The following is a 19,626-nucleotide window of genomic DNA, read 5'->3' as shown; positions in this document are numbered from 1 at the left end:
GCTGCTAACTCTTGGGAATAAGCTAATATTGCTAACAACAAATGACATTAAAGAAAATACATACTGTGAGGGCAATGTCAAAATTCCCAGACTATTGAATAGGGGTCTACAAGAGGTTTTCGAACTTACACCATACATAGCTCGAACAGCCCGTTTTTGAGCCAAAAATACCCTTTTTGAATCAGAAGAATTACCCCAAAAAATAATACCATATGACATAAGCGTATGAAAATATGCGAATTATGCTACTTTTCGTGTTGAAATGTCGCTTATTTCAGATACTGTTCTAATGGTAAATAAAACGGCATTTAGTTTCTGAACTAGATCCTGAACATGGGCTTTCCACAACAGCTTACTATCTATCCGTACGCCTAGGAACTTGAACTGTTCCGTCTCGCTTATAACATGCCCATTTTGTCTGATTAAAATGTCAGTTCTTGTTGAATTGTGGGTTAGAAACTGTAAAAACTGAGTCTTACTGTGATTTAGCATCAAATTATTTTCCACAAGCCACGAACTTATATCATGAACTACATTATTTGATAATGTTTCAATATTACACACAAGATCCTTCACTACCAAGGTGGTGTCATCAGCAAACAGAAATATTTTTGAATCACCTGTAATACTAGAAGGCATATCATTTACATAAATAAGGAACAGCAGTGGCCCCAGCACCGACCCTTGGGGAACGCCCCATTTAACAGTGCCCCATTGGGACTGAACATCATTACCACTCTCAATATTGCGGAGGATTACCTTCTGCTTTCTGTTCTTAAAGTAGGAGGCGAACCAATTGTAAGCTACTCCCCTTACTCCATAATGTTCCAACTTCTGCAGTAATATTTTGTGGTCAACACAGTCAAAAGCCTTCGTTAAATCAAAGAAAACACCTAACGTTCGCAACCTTTTATTTAATCCGTCCAAAACCTCACAGAGAAAAGAGAATATAGCATTTTCAGTTGTTAAGCCATTTCTAAAACCAAACTGTACATTTGACAGCAAATTATGTGAATTTAAATGCTGAAGTAACCTTGTATATACAACCCTCTCGATAACTTTAGCAAACACCGATGGCATAGAAATAGGTCTATAATTGTCAACATTATCCCTGTCTCCCTTTTTATAAATTGGCTTCACTAACGAGTACTTTAATCGGTCAGGAAACCGACCACTCCTAAAGGAAAAGTTACAGATATGGCTAAGTACTGAGCTAACATACGTGGAACAATACTTCAGTATTCTGCTAGATACCCCGTCATATCCATGAGAGTTCTTGGTCTTTAGTGATTTAATTATTAACTCAATCTCCCTCTTGTCAGTATCATGGAGGAGCATTTCAGGCAACAGTCTCGGAACACTTTTTTCTAAGAGCGCTATATGATTCCCTATTGGGACTAGGTTTTTATTTAGTTCACCTGCTATATTCAGAAAGTGATTATTAAGTACTGTACATATATGCGACTTATCAGTAACATGGACATCCCCACTACGCACTGATTCTATATTCTCGACCTGTCTCTGCAGACCAGCCACTTCCTTTACGACTGACCATATGGTTTTAATTTTATCCTGAGACTTAGCTATTCTATCTGCATACCACATACTTTTTGCCTTCCTAATAACTTTTTTAAGCACCTTACAATACTGTTTGTAATGGGCTGCTGCATTTAGATTTTGACTGTTTCTAACGTTTTGATATAATTGCCACTTTGTTCTACAAGATATTCTTATCGTCACTAAGAGGGCCGGAAGGTTACAGTTAAGTGTCAGTTTTCCGTCGGAATCGAAAAACTAGAGTCACAGGAGAACGACCATAAGGTGACCGAGGCAGCAATACACCCTTGGAGATAAGTCGGCTGGAGGACGATGTATTGAATCACGATGCAATTTGTGTGTTACATCGTCATTAGCAGGGTCGGTACATTACAATTAAATTTCAGTTTTGCGTCGGATTCGAAAAAGTAGACTCACATGAGAACGACCGTAAGGTGACCGAGGCAGCAATAGACCCTTGGAGACAAGTCGGCTGGAGGACGGGGTATTGAATCGCGACGCAATGTAAGTGTTCTATCGTCACTAAGAGGGCCGAAACGTTACAATTAAGTGTCAGTTTTCCGTCGGAATCGAAAACCTAGACCCACAGGTGAACGACCATAAGGTGACCGAGGAAGCAATACACCCTTGGAGATAAGTCGGCTGGAGGACGATGTATTGAATCGCGAACTAATTTGTGTGTTCCATCGTCATTAGCAGGGTCGGTACATTACAATTAAATATCAGTTTTGCGTGGGATAAATAAAACTAGACTCAGATGAGAACGACCGAAAGGTGATCGAGGCAGCAATAGACTCGTGGAGACCAGTCGGTTGGAGGACGGGGTATTGAATCGCAACGCAATGTTAGTGTTCTATCGTCCCTAAGAGGGCTGCCACGTTACTATTAAGTGTCAGTTTTGCGTGGGAATCGAAAAACTAGACTCACAGGAGAACAACCATAAGGTGACCGAGGCAGCAATAGATCCCTGGATATTAGTCGGCTGGAGGACGATGTTTTGAATCGCGACCTAATGTAAGTGTTCTATCGTCACTAAGAGGGCCGGAACGTTACAATTTACTGTCAGGAGAACGACCGTAAAGTGACCGAGGCATCAATACCCTTGGAGATAAGTCGGCAGGAGGACGATGTATTGAATCGCGACGCAATCTGTGTGTTCCATCGTCATTATCAGGGTCGGTACATTACTATTAAATTTCAGTTTTGCATCGGATTCGAAAAACTAGACTCACAGGACAACGACCATAAGGTGACCGAGCCATTAATAGACCCGTGGAGACCAGTCGGCTGGAGGACGGGGTATTGAATCGCGACGCAATGTATGTGTTCTATCTTCACTAAGGGGGGCCGGAACGTTACAATTAAGTGTCAGTTTTCCGTCGGAATCAAAAAATTAGACTAACAGGAGAACGACCATAAGGTGTCCGAGGATGCAATAGACCCTTAGAGATAAGTCGGCTGGAGAACGATGTATCGAATCGCGAAGCAATTTGTGTGTTCCATCGTCATTAGCAGGGTCGGTACATTACAATTAAATTTCAGTTTTGCGTCGGATTCAAAAAGCTAGACTCACAGGACACGACCATAAGCTGATCGAGGCAGCAATAGACCCTTGGAGATAAGTCGGCTGGAGGACGATTTATTGAATCGCGAAGCAATTTGTGTGTTCCATCGGCATTAGCGGGGTCGGTACATTAGAATTAAATTTCAGTTTTGCGTCGGATTCGAAAAACTAGACTCACATGAGAGCGACCGTAAGGTGACCGAGGCAGCAATAGACCATTGGAGACAATTCGGCTGGAGGACGGGCTGTTGAATCGCGGCGCAATGTAAGTGTTCTATCGTCCTTAAGAGGGCCGGAACGTTACAATTAAGTGTCTGTTTTCCGTCGGAATCGAAAAACTAGACTCACAGGAGAACGACCATAAGGTGACCGAGGCAGCAATAGACTTTTGGAGATAAGTCGGGTGGAGGACGATGTATTGAATCGCGAAGCAATTTGTGTGTTCCATCGTCATTAGCAGGTTCGGTACATTACAATTAAATTTCAGTTTTGCGTCGGATTCGAAAAGCTAGACTAACATGAGAACGACCATAAGGTGACCGATGCAGCAATAGACCCTTGGAGATAAGTCGGCTGGAGGACGATGTATTGAATCTCGACGCAATTTGTGTGTTCCATCGTCATTAAGAGGGTCTGAACGTTACAATTAACAGTCAGTTTTGCGTCGGATTCGAAAAAGTAGACTCATAGGAGAACTACCATAAGGTGACCAAGGCAGCAATAGATCATTTCGAGACATTTCGGCTGGAGGACGTTGTATTGAATCGAGACGCAATTTAAATATTCTATCGTCACCAAGAGGGCCGGAAAGTTACAATTAACTGCCAGTTTTGCGTCGGAATGGAAAAACTAGACTCACAGGAGAACGACCGTAAGGTGACCGTGGCAGCAATAGACCCTTGGAGACAAGTCGGCTGGAGGAGGAGGAGGTATTGAATCGCGACGCAATTTAAGTGTGCTATCGTCTCTAAGAGGGCCGGAACGTTACAACTAACTGGCAGTTTTGCTTCGGAATCGAAGAACTAGACTCACAGAAGAACGACCGTAAAGTGACCGAGGCAGCGATAGACCCTTGGAGACAAGTCGGCGGGAGGACGATGTATTGAGTCGCGACGCAGTCTGTGTGTTCCTTCGTCATTAAGAGGGTCTGAACGTTATAATTCACTGTCAGTTTTGCGTCGGATTCGAAAAACTAGACTGCAGGAGAACGACTATAAAGCGACTGAGGCAGCAATACACCCTTGGAGATAAGTCGGCTGGAGGACGATGTATTGAATCTCGACGCAATTTGTGTGTTCCATCGTCATTAAGAGGATCTGAACGTTAGAATTGTCTGTCAGTTTTGCGGCGGATTCGAAAAACTAGACTCACAGGAGATCGACCATAAGGTGACCACTTGGCTAATCCTTTGTGGCCCGCTGTCACAATAGAAGGGCAAAAGAAGCAAAGTAGATAAAATTGCACCAATGTAATGGGTTACAGAATTCACATACAGGAAACGAAGCTCATAGTGCTGGAAAGACAATTGTGTCTCTGTTTGTTTGGAATATTTTTGAACCTATTGACACTCCTGTGATGGTAGACAATAGCCTCCACTGAAGAGAAGACAGTACCAATCACAGAGCAAAATGCGGGCTGGCTGTTTTTGTCAATGACATATGTCAGCCTTTATACCACCCTTAATCACATCAGCATAGGCAGTTGCTGTGATGGTACATGCCTATTTAATGTCACAGTGTCTTCCACCACATGATCCTTGATAGTGAGACCCTGTAAGAGATTATTGCTCAGTTTTCACTGATAATTCTCCTGCATACAGTGTAGTATGAGGGGAGTGGCACCTGGTTGAGGGTTTGAGAAACTGAGGGTCTCACACAGACTGAAGATATCATTCTATGCTATGCAATGCATGCTACCTGCTTCGGCACTGCTACAGGGTCACCTATTACCATAGATCTATTCTCACCCTGCTTGCTCATCTTGACAGAAACTGCACATTGGGACGTGGCTGTCAACCTTTGTATATGTGACTTCTTGCCCATCTGAACCCAGCACACCAGATAAAGTAGACCTGACAGAGGGAGTGCCCAAAATGTCTAACTGGGCAGTAGCCAGCCAGTTGGCTGTCTTTAAGCATTATGAAAGCATTTCATTACTTCCATGTTCCACCAAGCTACTCACACATTCATCCTCACGAACTTTGATTAGCAAAGAAACGTCTGCTGACTTGAAGGAAAATAATTAGAGATTAAGTAGAATTTTTGAGTTCCTTCAACAAGTCAACTTTTGCAAATATTTGTTACTAAATTTTGATTGTTACTTGAAAATGATTAACAGAATTGTTTTTCTAAAGATGATGGATAATTCACATCAGTCTGGTGATTACTTAGTGACACTACTCTTGTTTGTGTCTGATTATCTCATTAAGTTTGTCTTAAAGACCCTCTGTCGTTTTTTTTCATGGGAGATTTTAGTGTGTTTAGAGGGTGGCTGGGGTTGGCCAAATATGTTCCACATTTACTAAGCAGCAAAATTATTCTGTTATATTTTTAATTATTTTCCCCTTCTTGACAAGAGTTTATCTAATGACTCAATGTTGTTGTTTAAATTTTGTTTCTCTGAACTTTTTTTTAAAATCCAAATCCCCCAACCACATACTGGGGTGGGTGAAAACTAACCATACATAAGTATTACATATTACTGTTTTATTTTGTATAATAGTATTATTGTACCATCTCTATTATACATACATACATAAATACTTGTTCCATAGATTATGAATACGATATTTCGTAATGATGTGGAACATGTCACTTTAACGTAAGTTTCCTTTATACATAATTATTTTTTATTGAGTATTATTTTGAAAACCCTCACTCTAAAGTTAAAATGTCTGATTTCATTTCTGATTTATATTACTACTCATAATATAGTTGTACATCAGATACAACACACACTGAAAACATAACAATGCATAACACTGTAAATCAGAATGTTATTTATATCAGTTCATAATATATTTAGCTGCAGTATACTTGTGTAAGTGTTATGCATCCTACATTTCATCAAACATCATTTCACAACAAAATCCTACAAAGACAACTACCAACATACCTCAGATCATAATAAGATTAGGTCAATATAGAAATTCTGGAGGTAGTTAAAGTGATTATATAATTGAATTTGCTGTTAAATTGACATTTTTCACAGCAATGAAAATTTCCTCCCACGAAAAGAATTCATCAGTCTCATTATAACAGTAGATCCAGTATATTTCATGACTCTTGACAGTTAATTTCTCAGTAGTTAGCTTACATCTCTCTCTTGAGATCATTCTCGGTATGAAGTTACTGATCACAACTGAAAATGTAGCTATTCTATTATCCTCTGAAAAGTTTTGTATATCACCACAAGACTTCAAATATTATCAGTTATCTATAGCGTGAGACCTAATATTTTTATTTTAAAAGTGATCTGCACAGAAGTACAAGTTTCATTAATTGCATCTTTATGCAGTCACCATCTTGGCTATTGGATGCATAACAAGAACCCCAGGGATTATGTGTAAACACACAGAACATGGAAAAGATTCTTGCACGGGTGATATACCCTGGCGAGAAGTAAGGGAACAGACTCCATTCTGGCTCAATGTCCTGTGTTATTAAAATATCCTGATTAATTGTTCAATACATCATGTGTATTCTCATGATATTAGGTGTTACCAGTTCTCAACTCAAGCAAGCGTCAGTACTGTGGCACATGGTGGCAGCACTTGGATTTCATAAAAAAAAACAGGAAACTGGTCAGAAATATTTTCCAAGGAACGGCAAGATAATGAGATTAATGGTGACTTTAATTCCTTCATTTGTTTGTCACATCCCAGTTTTTCCACTATTAGACATGAACAATAACCTAGCTTCATGGGAAGTGATGTACCAATTAGAAACCATTTGTGATGTATACACCGCAAAAATGAAATGTTTTACAGTGCAGTGGAGTTAATGTTTTTGAAACATTAATGAAACATGAAATTTGTGAACCAGCCTGAATCTGAATCCAGATACCACACTGGTTTTTGTAGAGTATCTCTCTTGCCAGTTGAGCCAGTCATCAAACTTTGATAATCTACTACCTCTTTCCATATCTTTCCAAGCAAACCAGTGGCTCTCTCCAAGACCTTCCAGGAAGACCTTTATTGACTGAAATGATAGAGAAGAATTCTTACTCTCAGCCTAGGGGCTGATTTTCTGTTAAATGTAGAAAGATATGGAGGGAGGTGCTGGGGATAAAATCATGAACTACCTATGAGATTTGCTTCAGAGGCTCAATTTGTTTATGCCTTCAGTACATTCATGTTACATAACACATTTAGGATGACTACTTTCTTGACACCACAGCACAGAGAATGGCATTTAATTATGTAGGACAGGCAATGCAATAATAAAAATGAAAATGCTTCAGTGATACAATTTTATTAAATCATTAACTTTCTATAAATTACTAACACAACAGAGTAAACCAAATGTGCGGAATAAGGTGCATTTAGCCTGGGACTCAATATCTGATGTTCCAAGAGGATACCATTATCTTTGGGAGTGTAGTAATGTCAACAGTTAATCATTAAAAAAATCTCAAAGGTCACAAATGAATTCCTTTCACTTTGTAAACTACAGTCTCAATCATAGATGGTTAAATTCTCTCACTGGTCATACAAATGATGTAGCAAACTATATTTGATTATTCAGATAGCTATATTTGAAAACACAATCTGTGTTACACTACATGCCACAATTGTTTCTTAGGATAGTACACCACATTAACATTCAAATGTTGTACAATTTAGAACATTATGAAATAATTCCATACATACAGTACCAACAGTACAATGAAATTACAACATGATACATTGTACGTTGTACAAAATAAAAGTTTACTGAGTACTCTGACAATATACAACCAATCATTTAATTGCAGATACATTAGTACAAAAAGAAGTGTCATGAATAATAAAGTATTACAGAAACAGATTACAAGTAGACATACAAAAAACGTAATTACATTGGGCACTTATGGAGAAATATTGCTTGTACCATGATGACAGTGAACAATCAATCTTACAGTACTATAAATGACAGGCATAAATCTTAAGAGTTGAAAGTACCTATTTGTCTTTACCTCCAGCAATTTTGATGTTGTTTCCAAACCTATAAAAACATGCTTGTGTAGGTCACAAATGCGGTAGTAGAGACATGGAAAACATCACGAGTATCTATCACCAGTGTCCAATTGGGACATTCTTATGTTTATGCCAATCGTCATGTATTAGAACACAACTTCTGCAGTAATATGGGAAATACCTAACTATTTCAAAAAGCTAAAATTAATAACATTTCCAGCTGTGTTATATTACATCATAATGTTTCAGAGGACACATACATTGTGTGAATTATGCTACAAGAAATCTTGCGCAATTATGATGTATCCATCATTTGTATTAAAATTGTCAGAAAGACAGACACAAATTCCCGTCTGTTCATCTCAGAGTAGCACTTACACCCATGTCTTCAAAAATGGTTCAAATGGCTCTGAGCATTATGGGACTTAACATCTGAGGTCATCCGTCCCCTAGAACTTAGAACTACTTAAACCTAATTAACCTACGGACATCACACACATCCATGCCCGAGGCAGGATTCGAACCTGCGGCGATAGCTGTCGCGCAGTTCCAGACTGAAGCACCTACAACTGCTCAGTCACTCTGGCCAGCCCCCATGTCTTCAATATTTGCTCCACGTACTTGAATTAAACCAGCAATTAATGGTAGTAAGTCAAATGAGTGCTTTTAAATGCGAAGTGTGTGGGCAAGTGTATAATTACAGAAAGAATCTCAGTCAGCATGTTTGCAAAAACCATCAACAAGAGCTGCCTGTTGCCACTACAACTACTGTAGCTTCTTATCAGTGCTATGTGTGTGACAAATTTTTTTCTCTTAAAAATAATTTGTATCGCCACCAAAGAAATATTCACAGTTTGCAGGAAGGCGGGTTGTTCTTCAAGTGTACATTGTGCCCATTTCAAAGTAGTTCAAAACGGGGTTGGATAGATCATTTACAAACTGCTCATCAAATTCAACTTAATTCCAAAGATCTGCAGTTCTCAAATGAAGACGAGTATTTGCAGTGGAAAGAAGACACTGAACGCACGACACATTCAAAGTTTATTAAAACGCATGGGTCTACCACTTCTACACATTATTATGGCTGCCATCGGTCAGGTAACTTTATCTCCAAAGGTAAAGGCACAAGACATCTTAAATTGACAGGCAGCAGCAAAATGAATGGAAAGTGCCCTGCAGAGATGAAAGTAACTGTACACGAAGGTGGAACATACCAAGTACATTTTGTGTCGACCCACATTGGTCACAAACAAGATTTAACGCACCTGCCCCTGAGTCAAAAAGACCGGGAAACCATAGCAACAGATATTGCAATGGGACTTCCGTATGACAAAGTTCTGGATAACGTATGGACAAGTTTGCAGGATTCGGACTAGCAGAGAATCCATTTGACTACCAATTAAGTCTTATATAACATTGCAGCAACCTATAACCTCTCCTCCATGTCGGTCAGACATAAAAATGATGCAATCCGTGTCGAAGCTTGGGTAAAAGAAATGAACGAAAGTGAGAATCCGTCTGTGTTATTCTATAAACCACAAGACTCGACTAGTGAACATCAAGAACTGAGGAGTGAGGATTTTGTATTAGCGATAACGAACAGAGCGCAACGCGAAATGTTATCAAAATATGGAGAAGACTGTATCTGTATTGATGGAACCCATGGGCTTAACGGGTATGATTTCGAAGTGACCACTCTCTTAGTACTGGATGATCTCAGGCAAGGATTCCCATGTGCATTTCTAATTTCATACAGGAAGGACGCCAATGTTTTAAGTATGTTTTTGCAGTATGTAAAATCACAGGTTGACCAATTTGCCCCAATGTATTCATGTCTGATTTGGCAGGACAATGGGTGCTCCTAAGATGAGAGTCTATTGTACCTGGCATGAAGACAGAGCATGGAAAACTAATATCAAGCGGAAAATTTCAGATCTAGATAAAAGAAATGAGGTGTATTGGCTCATTAAATCAGTGTCAATGCTGAGAAATGTAAGTATGTTTCAGGAATCACTGCAAAAAGCACTGCAGAAGCTCAGTAGTGACCCTGACACATCAGAATTTGCTTCATACTTCAAGACACACTATGAGGGAAATGTGGAGTGTTGGGCCTACTGTCACAGAATGTATGCCGGTCTCAATACCAATATGCATGTGGAGAGTATGCATAGGGCGTTAAAGGAAATACATGGTAATGGAAGACAGATAAAACGACTGGACAAAGGCATATCTACACTAATGTCCCTAGTAACAGCCAAGATGTTTGACTGGCTTATAGCAAATGTAAAAGGGAAGGTTACAAGCAAGGTTCAAGACATTCGTAATAAACACAAAACTAGTTTATTAATGGACAAGGACCTCATCACTGAGGTAGATGGTGGTTGGGAAGTGCCATCCACATCATCTTCAGAGGTGTACATTGTTAAAGATAACAGAGTCAACTGTGAGTGCAAATTAAAATGTAGTGATTGGAATGTGTGCATACATAGGTATTACTGTACATGTATGGGTTACAGTATTAGATTCAATATGTGTAAGCACATTCACACTGTTTGCCGAGATGACAGTGTCAGTGAAAATCCCCTGCAAAGTCCAGAGGTACTGGGTACTGATGTTGATGCCACCAGTGAGAGAGCAGCAATATTAGCTGAAGTAAGCCCAAAATATGTTTCAAAAACACCAAAATCATTGTTACAAGGGAGACAGAAGCTTATTTCAGTGTTTCCTAATATTGTCAGTGGAATGACTGAGACTGAACTGCAGTTGGCCAAAAAAACTGTGTTATCCTTAAAGGCAAATGTAGGAGCTGTTTGAACCCGAAACAGTTATTTCAAACAAACTGATAAGGGCCAGATAAGAAAGCTAATGCCACAGAGGAGGCTGTTTTCTACCAAGAAGAAAACAGCACATAATATTTCTCTGGCTGTTCCAAATGCTGAAGAAAGATGTGAAGTAGTAAAATCACTTCTGAATGAGGGTATGTATCAATTTTCAAGTTATTGAGTAGGTACATTTATGTGTTGAACCTTGGCAGAGTAAAATGTAATTCATGGTTAATATACGAATTTGTGTTCAGCACCTGTCAACTTTGTGTGAATTATAATTTGAAATTTATATGCAGAGCTCGACATGAATCATGATGTTCCTGCGGAGCATAGTCGTGCCATACCAGATGTACAGCACAGCAAAACAGGTAAAACTTGATGGGATCCATCATTCCAAATATGTGTGGTACTACTATGATGTCCTCACACCAAATAAACATGTCACATTAAGTAAAATTTAGAATTTAGCTGTTCAGTAGCAATACAGTGTGTTTGGAATCTGATGTAATAGTTACTTGCAGTGCAGTATATGTATATACTATCTTTCAGTACCTATCAGTTTTGCCTCAATTGTGATATGAAATTTATTTGCAGGGCTTGACACCAAAAATCACTTGCATGTTGTAGAACAACCACACAGTATGTTATGGCAGTCCGGTATTCATCATGATGCATCAGGTGTATGTAAAGTAAATCTAATAGAGATAACATTATTTGAGTATAATGAAATCTGAAGTTATATATGTATATTAATACTTTTATATTCTATTTCACTGTCTGCAATATAATATAAAATTAATTTAGAGGAATGGACATGAACCAGTTTGTTGCTGTGCAGCATGGTTATGCCATACCAAATGTGCAACACAGCACAACAGGTAACACATTAATGGACCCATTATTCCCAATGTATCTCATGCTGCTCTAATGTCCTCATATCAACTAAAGATGGCAGATTAAGTAATATTTACAATGTTGCCATTCAGTAGCAATGTAGTGTGTTTGGATTCTGGATTTAAAAGTTACTTGCAGTGGAGTATAAGCCACCTTGTAGAACTATCAATTTTGTCTGAATAATAACACAAAAATTATTTGCAGAGCTTGAAACCCACAATCTGGTCCATGTTGTGCAACAACCACACACTATGTAATGGCAGTAAGGTTATCATCATGGTGCATCAGGTGTGCGCAAAGTAAATCTAATGGAGACAACATTATTTGAGGATAATGAAGTTCTGATTTTATATCTGTATATTGATACTTTTGTATCCTGTTTTACTGTCTGCAATATTATATAAAATTATTTTACAGGGCTGGACATGAACCACATTGTTCCTGTGCAGCATTGTTACACCACATCAAATGTGCTGCACAGCACAGGTACACCTGATGGAACCCACCATATCAAATGTCTGTGGTACCGCTCCAATGACCTTATATTCTTTAACAATGACAAATTATATATGAGCAGCACATCAGGTATGTAACATTGTTTTTTTAATTAAGTAATGCTATTTATTAAAGTAATAGTGTTTCATCTGATGACTGCCTGTCTAATATATGAAGATACCATAATGCAAACTTTCTACTTTACTCCCCCCCGGCCTCTGCACAATGCTCTTCCGGCGCTCGCCGGCCTTCGCCTCCCCGGCTGTGCCCGACCACTCCTCGCCTCCATTGGCAAATTTACTTTGCTTACACCTACAGCATGCAACTAAATATTATCAATAACAAAGCCTGTATTATTTCAGACATGTGTTTAATCATCACGTATCTCTCTTTCTAATCCATCTAATAAGACTAATTAACCATTATATGGGTTTATTTACTTCAAACATGCAGAATAATCTGCGAAATGAACGTCACAAATGAAAGCCACCTTTCAACGTCGTCGACGAGGAATAGGAGGAAAGGAGTCTTTTGAAGTGCTGTATAACGGTTGAGCAAAAAACTCAATTATCTAAAAACAAAGAGCATCCATGATCAAATTACGGAATACTGTTCCTTAGTAGGTCAGGAATGTGTATATTATGATAATTTTTCTGTCTCAGTTTTTAATTTTGGAGGTAATTTTCATTGAAAGTTTAGGAAACCTCAAAATCAAATTGATGACCTGATAATAAGTGAATGAGTGAGGTATTCTTTGTTTACTTCTTGGACGAACGCAGGTGTACAAGCCCTGGCATGTGGCAAGCTGGGTAAGGATTTTTACGTTAATTATACGTTACATGTATGCCTATAAATTTATGTAATCAGTACAGCATCATCTTTGCAAACCAGTCACGGAACAATGGCAAACACCACCAGTGGTACTTAACAGACGATAACGTATCGATTTTCAAGCCAGTGTCAACGATGGCAATAGCTAGGCTTCCAAAAACGAACCTCACACCCACTGCCTACTCAAAAGATAAAATATTTGTTCCTACCCATTGTTTCGTAATCTTAAAATACGCAGTTTAGTATCCACTATCAAACAGGATGCACATGCAGAACCTGTGCAATATGCCCGTCTGGCTGGTAGCCAACACTGTCTGAACGTGCTCTTGAGTATATTGTGAGCGTTGAGAGTGGTCCCGCGAGTGCGTTGAGAGGCGAGCACATGCGCCAATGCCCCGCGAGACACCGTTGGAACAGCATACTTTAGGATCTGTGTAACGTAGACGCTATAGTTTTTAGCTACCTTGTGCATGAAAGAAATGGGTGTACCCATATTATGTGGAAGTTTTCTACTGGCCCTTGAAGAGATGACTGGAGGGTGAAGGGCAAGATCGAGTTGGAGTCTTAGTTCGGCAGACAGTTTAAACCTATTGCATGTGATATACCGTAGCCTCTGAGCATCTATGAGTGAGCATTCTGAATGCCTGTTGTTGTTGTTGTTGTGGTCTTCAGTCCTGAGACTGGTTTGATGCAGCTCTCCATGCTACTCTATCCTGTGCAAGCTTCTTCATCTTCCAGTACCTACTGCAACCTACATCCTTCTGAATCTGCTTAGTGTATTCATCACTTGGTCTCCCTCTACGATTTTTACCCTCCACGCTGCCCTCCAATGCTAAATTTGTGATCCCTTGATTCCTCAAAACATGTCCTACCAACCGATCCCTTCTTCTAGTCAAGTTGTGCCACAAACTTCTCTTCTCCCCAATCCTATTCAATACCTCCTCATTAGTTATGTGATCTACCCACCTTATTTTCAGCATTCTTCTGTAGCACCACATTTCGAAAGCTTCTATTCTCTTCTTGTCCATACTAGTTATCGTCCATGTTTCACTTCCATACATGGCTACACTTTATACAAATATTTTCAGAAACGACTTCCTGACACTTAAATCTATACTCGATGTTAATAAATTTCTCTTTTTCAGAAACGATTTCCTTGCCATTGCCAGTCTACATTTAAATCCTCTCTACTTCGACCATCATCAGTTATTTTGCTCCCCAAATAGCACAACTCCTTTATTACTTTAAGTGTCTCATTTCCTAATCTAATTCCCTCAGCATCACCCGATTTAATTTGACTACATTCCATTATCCTCGTTTTGCTTTTGTTGATGTTCATCTTATATCCTCCTTTCAAGACACTGTCCATTCCATTCAACTGCTCTTCCAAGTCCTTTGCTGTCTCTGACAGAATTACAATGTCATCGGCGAACCTCAAAGTTTTTGTTTCTTCTCCATGAATTTTAATACCTGCTCCGAATTATTCTTTTGTTTCCTTCACTGCTTGCTCAATATACAGATTGAATAACATCGGGGAGAGGCTACAACCCTGTCTCACTCCTTTCCCAACCACTGCTTCCCTTTCATGCCCCTCGAATCTTATAACTGCCATCTGGTTTCTGTACAAATTGTAAATAGCCTTTCGCTTCCTGTATTTTACCCCTGCCACCTTTAGAATGTGAAAGAGAGTATTCCAGTGAACATTGTCAAAAGCTTTCTCTAAGTCTACAAATGCTAGAAACGTAGGTTTGCCTTTTCTTAATCTTTCTTCTAAGATAAGTCGTAAGGTTAGTACTGCCTCACGTGTGGTTAGAAACTGTTAGCCTAGTCCAGTGGTAGACAGCCTCATTAGTCATCAGAACCAAATCTCAACAGTACAGCTATAGAGATTACTTTTGAGAAACAGAATTTTTATCCTTAAACAGTATAACTAGTATTATTACCTTAATTAGTGTACTCCTAAGCTCGCCTTTACTAAAAGCGTCCTCAGCCTTGTAGAGTTACATTCGCAGAGGTCGACCCCTTCCAATTTTCCCGTCCACGATTGTTTGTAAACTTGTTTCGTCTATCACGTGTCGTTCATCATCTTGTATCTCCAACCCTATCAACATACATTCCACAATACTCGACACTACATCTTCGACCACTTCACAATATTCCCTAAAACTGACGTAATAAGCTGCATCCACATCTACATCTACATAGATACTCTGCAAATAACATTTAAATGCCTGGCAGAGGGTTCATCGAATCACCTTCACAACAAGTCTCTTCTATTCCAATGTTGTACAGAAAGCGGAAAAAAGGAACACCTTTATCTTTCCGTGCGAGCTCGGATTTCCCTTATTTTATTATGATAATCGATTCTCCCTATGTAGGACGGCATAAACAAAATATTGTCGCATTCGGAGGAGAAAATTGGTAATTGAAATTTCATGAAATGATTCATCCGCAACGAAAAACGCCTTTATCTTATGATGTCTACCCCAAATCCTGTATCATTTCACTGGCACTCTCTCCCCTATTTCGCGAAAATACAAAACATGCTGCCCTTCTTTGAACTTTCTCGATGTACACGGTCTGTCCTATCTGACAAGGATCCCACACCGCGCAGCAGTATTCTAAAAGATGACGGACAAGCGTAGTGTAGACAGCCTCTGTAGTATATCTGTTACATTTTCTGTGTCCTGCCAATAAAACGCAGTCTTTGGTTAGCCTTCCCCACAAAATTATACTAAAATTTTAAATTTTGGTTTAACTAAAGGTACTTTGAATAAATTACCTTGATATCATAGTTGGTATCATAATAACGATATCATTTATTGATAAAATTAAATTGTATGATACACTTAAAATTAAATCATGATGATGACTGGAGAACATTAATGTGAAAAATGGCTTGCATTTCCTTGAAAAGTGTGTGTAAGTCAAACTTTTATAGTGTTATTTTTAAATTTAGGCGCGATTCCATGTTCTCATGAATAAGATGACTTCTCAATTCACTCTTGATATGGTTAATGTTTGAAAATGAATGTCTGCGTGAATATGTAGACCAGAATAATCATATAACAGCAAACACTAGTTTTTTTTCATCTGATTATACGTCAGGAATACGATACGGAAGTACGAATTGACGATACGCTTTGATATTTTATCTTTCTGGAAATGTACGTTTGTTCATGCACATTGTATTTTGTGGAAGAGCCACACTCAAAGGCTGAAAGGGCTCCATGTGGCTCGCGAGCCGCAGTTAGCCACGAGAGAAGAACAAACATTTAACATCTGCTTGAGTTTGCCTCCATTCTGTCTGGAGCAGTGGATTCACATTCTGGAGGACAGCAATTGAAGTCCGTGTTGAAACTTTTAAGTGTAAGGCTTCAGTGGCTTTCCAGCAATGATTAAGAAACATTCTAGAACTGTTTCTTTGAGAAGTATACGGCGAACACATACGTTGCAGCTCTAATGGCCTCGTCGTCGACGGGAAGTTGAAGCCGAATCACCCTTCCTCCTTCTAATCTGCAACCGCCTCTGCATCACTGTCCGGTGATTAATCCAGCTATCTTTTTCTATTGATCTATCTGCCATTCTAAGCGTAGGCAAGCAGTTATCTGATATTTACAATTATGCAACAATGATTATAGTTCCTCTTCAAGTTTTATGTGGTGCTACTGTGGCGATTAAATAAGACTCATTTGTATCAGTGCGTATTATCCAAATACATGATTTCCGTTGGCTTTTTTTTTGGAGGGGGGGGGGGGGGGAAATCATGACGCACACTTTTGCAATTTCCTGCAGAAGTGTGGGACTTATATCAAGCTCTAAATACATAACTTTCCTGGAGACTGAATAGCATCTTGTGGGAATCAACATGGTTCTCGATAGTGCAAAACACAGGATTCTCTGCTCGTAAACGAGACCCAGAAGTCCTTAGGTAGTGACTCTCATGTTGCCGCTGTGTTTATTGAATTTAAATGCAGTTGCACACAGTAGCTTACTAAAGGAGATACTTGCTCACAATATAGTCTAACAGATACCTGGTTACTTTGAAGGTATCTCAAGGTAGAGTTATCGGACCACCGCTGTTCACTAGATCCACAAATGATTTGACATACACACTCTGCGGGGATATTGGCAGGCGACGCAGTAGCCCAGAGGGAAGAGACAGAGTCTGAAACTTGTTACGAAATGGAGAGAGACTTGCAGATGACCAGTGAGTGGCATGCAGCTTCGCAGCTGGCCCTAAATATAAATCAGTGATGGGCAAAACTTTATAGCTATTGCCTACTGTGAAACTGAATGCCACTTGGTGGTACTCTAGGCAAGAGACGCAGCATGGATATTGTACAAGTGGAGCAGAGACGAAAACAAACATTCTAGTGAGAATAGTGGGAAATCCCGTGCTATAAACGACTTTGAGAAGGGCAGATTCTTCGGGCCCACTGTCTGGGACCCGGCATCCCGAATATAGGCCTAGTCAGCGAAGTCGGAAAAAGGTTGGTTAGGGGAAAATATTCGTGTAGCTGCAAATGTTTGTATAGTGGTAGGCAGGAGTGCTTGACTGGTGAACAGGATGCATGAGGGGGGGGGGGGGGGTCCTCAAATGCCACTTTTTTATGTTTTCCTTAAATGACTCGAAAACCTGACTTCAGCTGCAATTGTTTCTCAGCTCTAAATTAAACTACATTAAATTCCGGACAAATAATTTCCACTTAATTTTTTTCTCTAGCGGTAATAGTTTCTGAGTTTGCTGAGGATTAGTAAACTTAGATTATTATAAACAGTGTTTCAATGGCATGAAATTAATGTTGATTGTTAAATGAAGTTAAGAACAAATATTATGTATGTACCACATCCAAGGGGAGTAGAATCGCGTTAGAGAATAAACTGCGTTCTGCCTTAGTGGTGCTGGTGGGGGTTGGAGGGGTGTGCGGGTAGAAATTAGATGTGTGATGGAAGGTAGGTCGCTGGATTTTGCTCATGCGCTTTCCTCCTTCATAGGTCTGCAAAGTGAAGGGACTCAGGCGAGTTTGCACTCTCTCTACTGCATTACTTCACAAGAAGCAACTACAGGGTGTTTCACATATTTGTATCGACAACTTATCCCATGAATCACTGGCGACGCAGTGTGCAGACACACGTAGATGGGGGGGGGGGGGGGGGCGGGGGGGAAGGGGGGAAGGGAAGATATTTTCAACAAAGTGGATTAACACCACATGGAACAGAGATTTGAGTTAGTAGTAATACTAATCCAGGAAAGGCATATGGGCAGATTCTACGCAAATCTCTGCACTCTGTTCCATATAGCTACTGGGACAATTCACTCCTAAGGATCCTGTAGGACAGTTGCAGCGTGCTTATGGGAAAGGCAACTTGACGGCCTTCCCCGTAAGCGCTGCTCGCTTCTCAGTTTACAGACATATCTCTCCAGGATTCCCTTTCCAGTTCTCTTGTTGAGTATACAAAACAAACCCAAAGAGTTCGTGGTTGTATGGTGTGGTTACTTTCACTTTAGTAAATGAATAATTATTTACAGTTGTGAGGTGTACTTTAACGTAAAATTAGTCCCTACTAACAATGGCTGAGAAATGATTAATATGTCAGTGTGATGCTGTCATTGGTCTGTGTGACTTTGACGGGAAAGGGATTAGATTGGTAAACGTGTTGCTTTGTTGTGTATATCGTTGTCAGCATGTTATAAAGCTGTGTAATCGTGTTGTAGTCGCTCAATGGTGAGTTAGTGAAAGATCGGATAGTTACTACACTTTCCTCACTATTAACGTTTACTGGTAGACTGCATCAATTTCGCCCATTCAGGAACAGTCGGTACTTGTTCAGTGGGATACAGTAAGTGGAGCCAGTTACCACATATCCAGAGCATATCTTGCAAAGTGTGTGTGAACATGTCTGATGGAATGGAACTGACAATGTAAAAGTCTAGAACAGTATTCTGCTGTAGTGCATTGCATGACGTATGTTGAAATATCTAAAGTTCTGTAACACCTAGGTGACCTACTTCTGTTCCCGAGGGAGCTAATTTAAGCCTCTGGGCCGCTTCAGATTTTGGGAGAGGGGAGGCTGGGGTGATGCATTTGATACCTCTCGTGCTGTGAAAAACATCCTAAACGTTAACAGTAGAGACAGTGAAATCGTATATAAATATTGACAGGGAGTTACAATTGGGCCACACTCTTCAGTGTGGTAGACATTTGATAGCATCAGCTGTTGAAAATGTTTACATAAAGATCACTTAACAACTGTAAATAAGTACTCATCTAATAAAATGA

This window comes from Schistocerca serialis, chromosome 9 (genome assembly GCF_023864345.2).
Source record: "Schistocerca serialis cubense isolate TAMUIC-IGC-003099 chromosome 9, iqSchSeri2.2, whole genome shotgun sequence".
In the NCBI taxonomy this organism is placed as follows: domain Eukaryota; kingdom Metazoa; phylum Arthropoda; class Insecta; order Orthoptera; family Acrididae; genus Schistocerca; species Schistocerca serialis.
The sequence above is the reverse complement of the archived record's forward strand: the minus strand, read 5'-3'. Positions refer to the sequence as shown.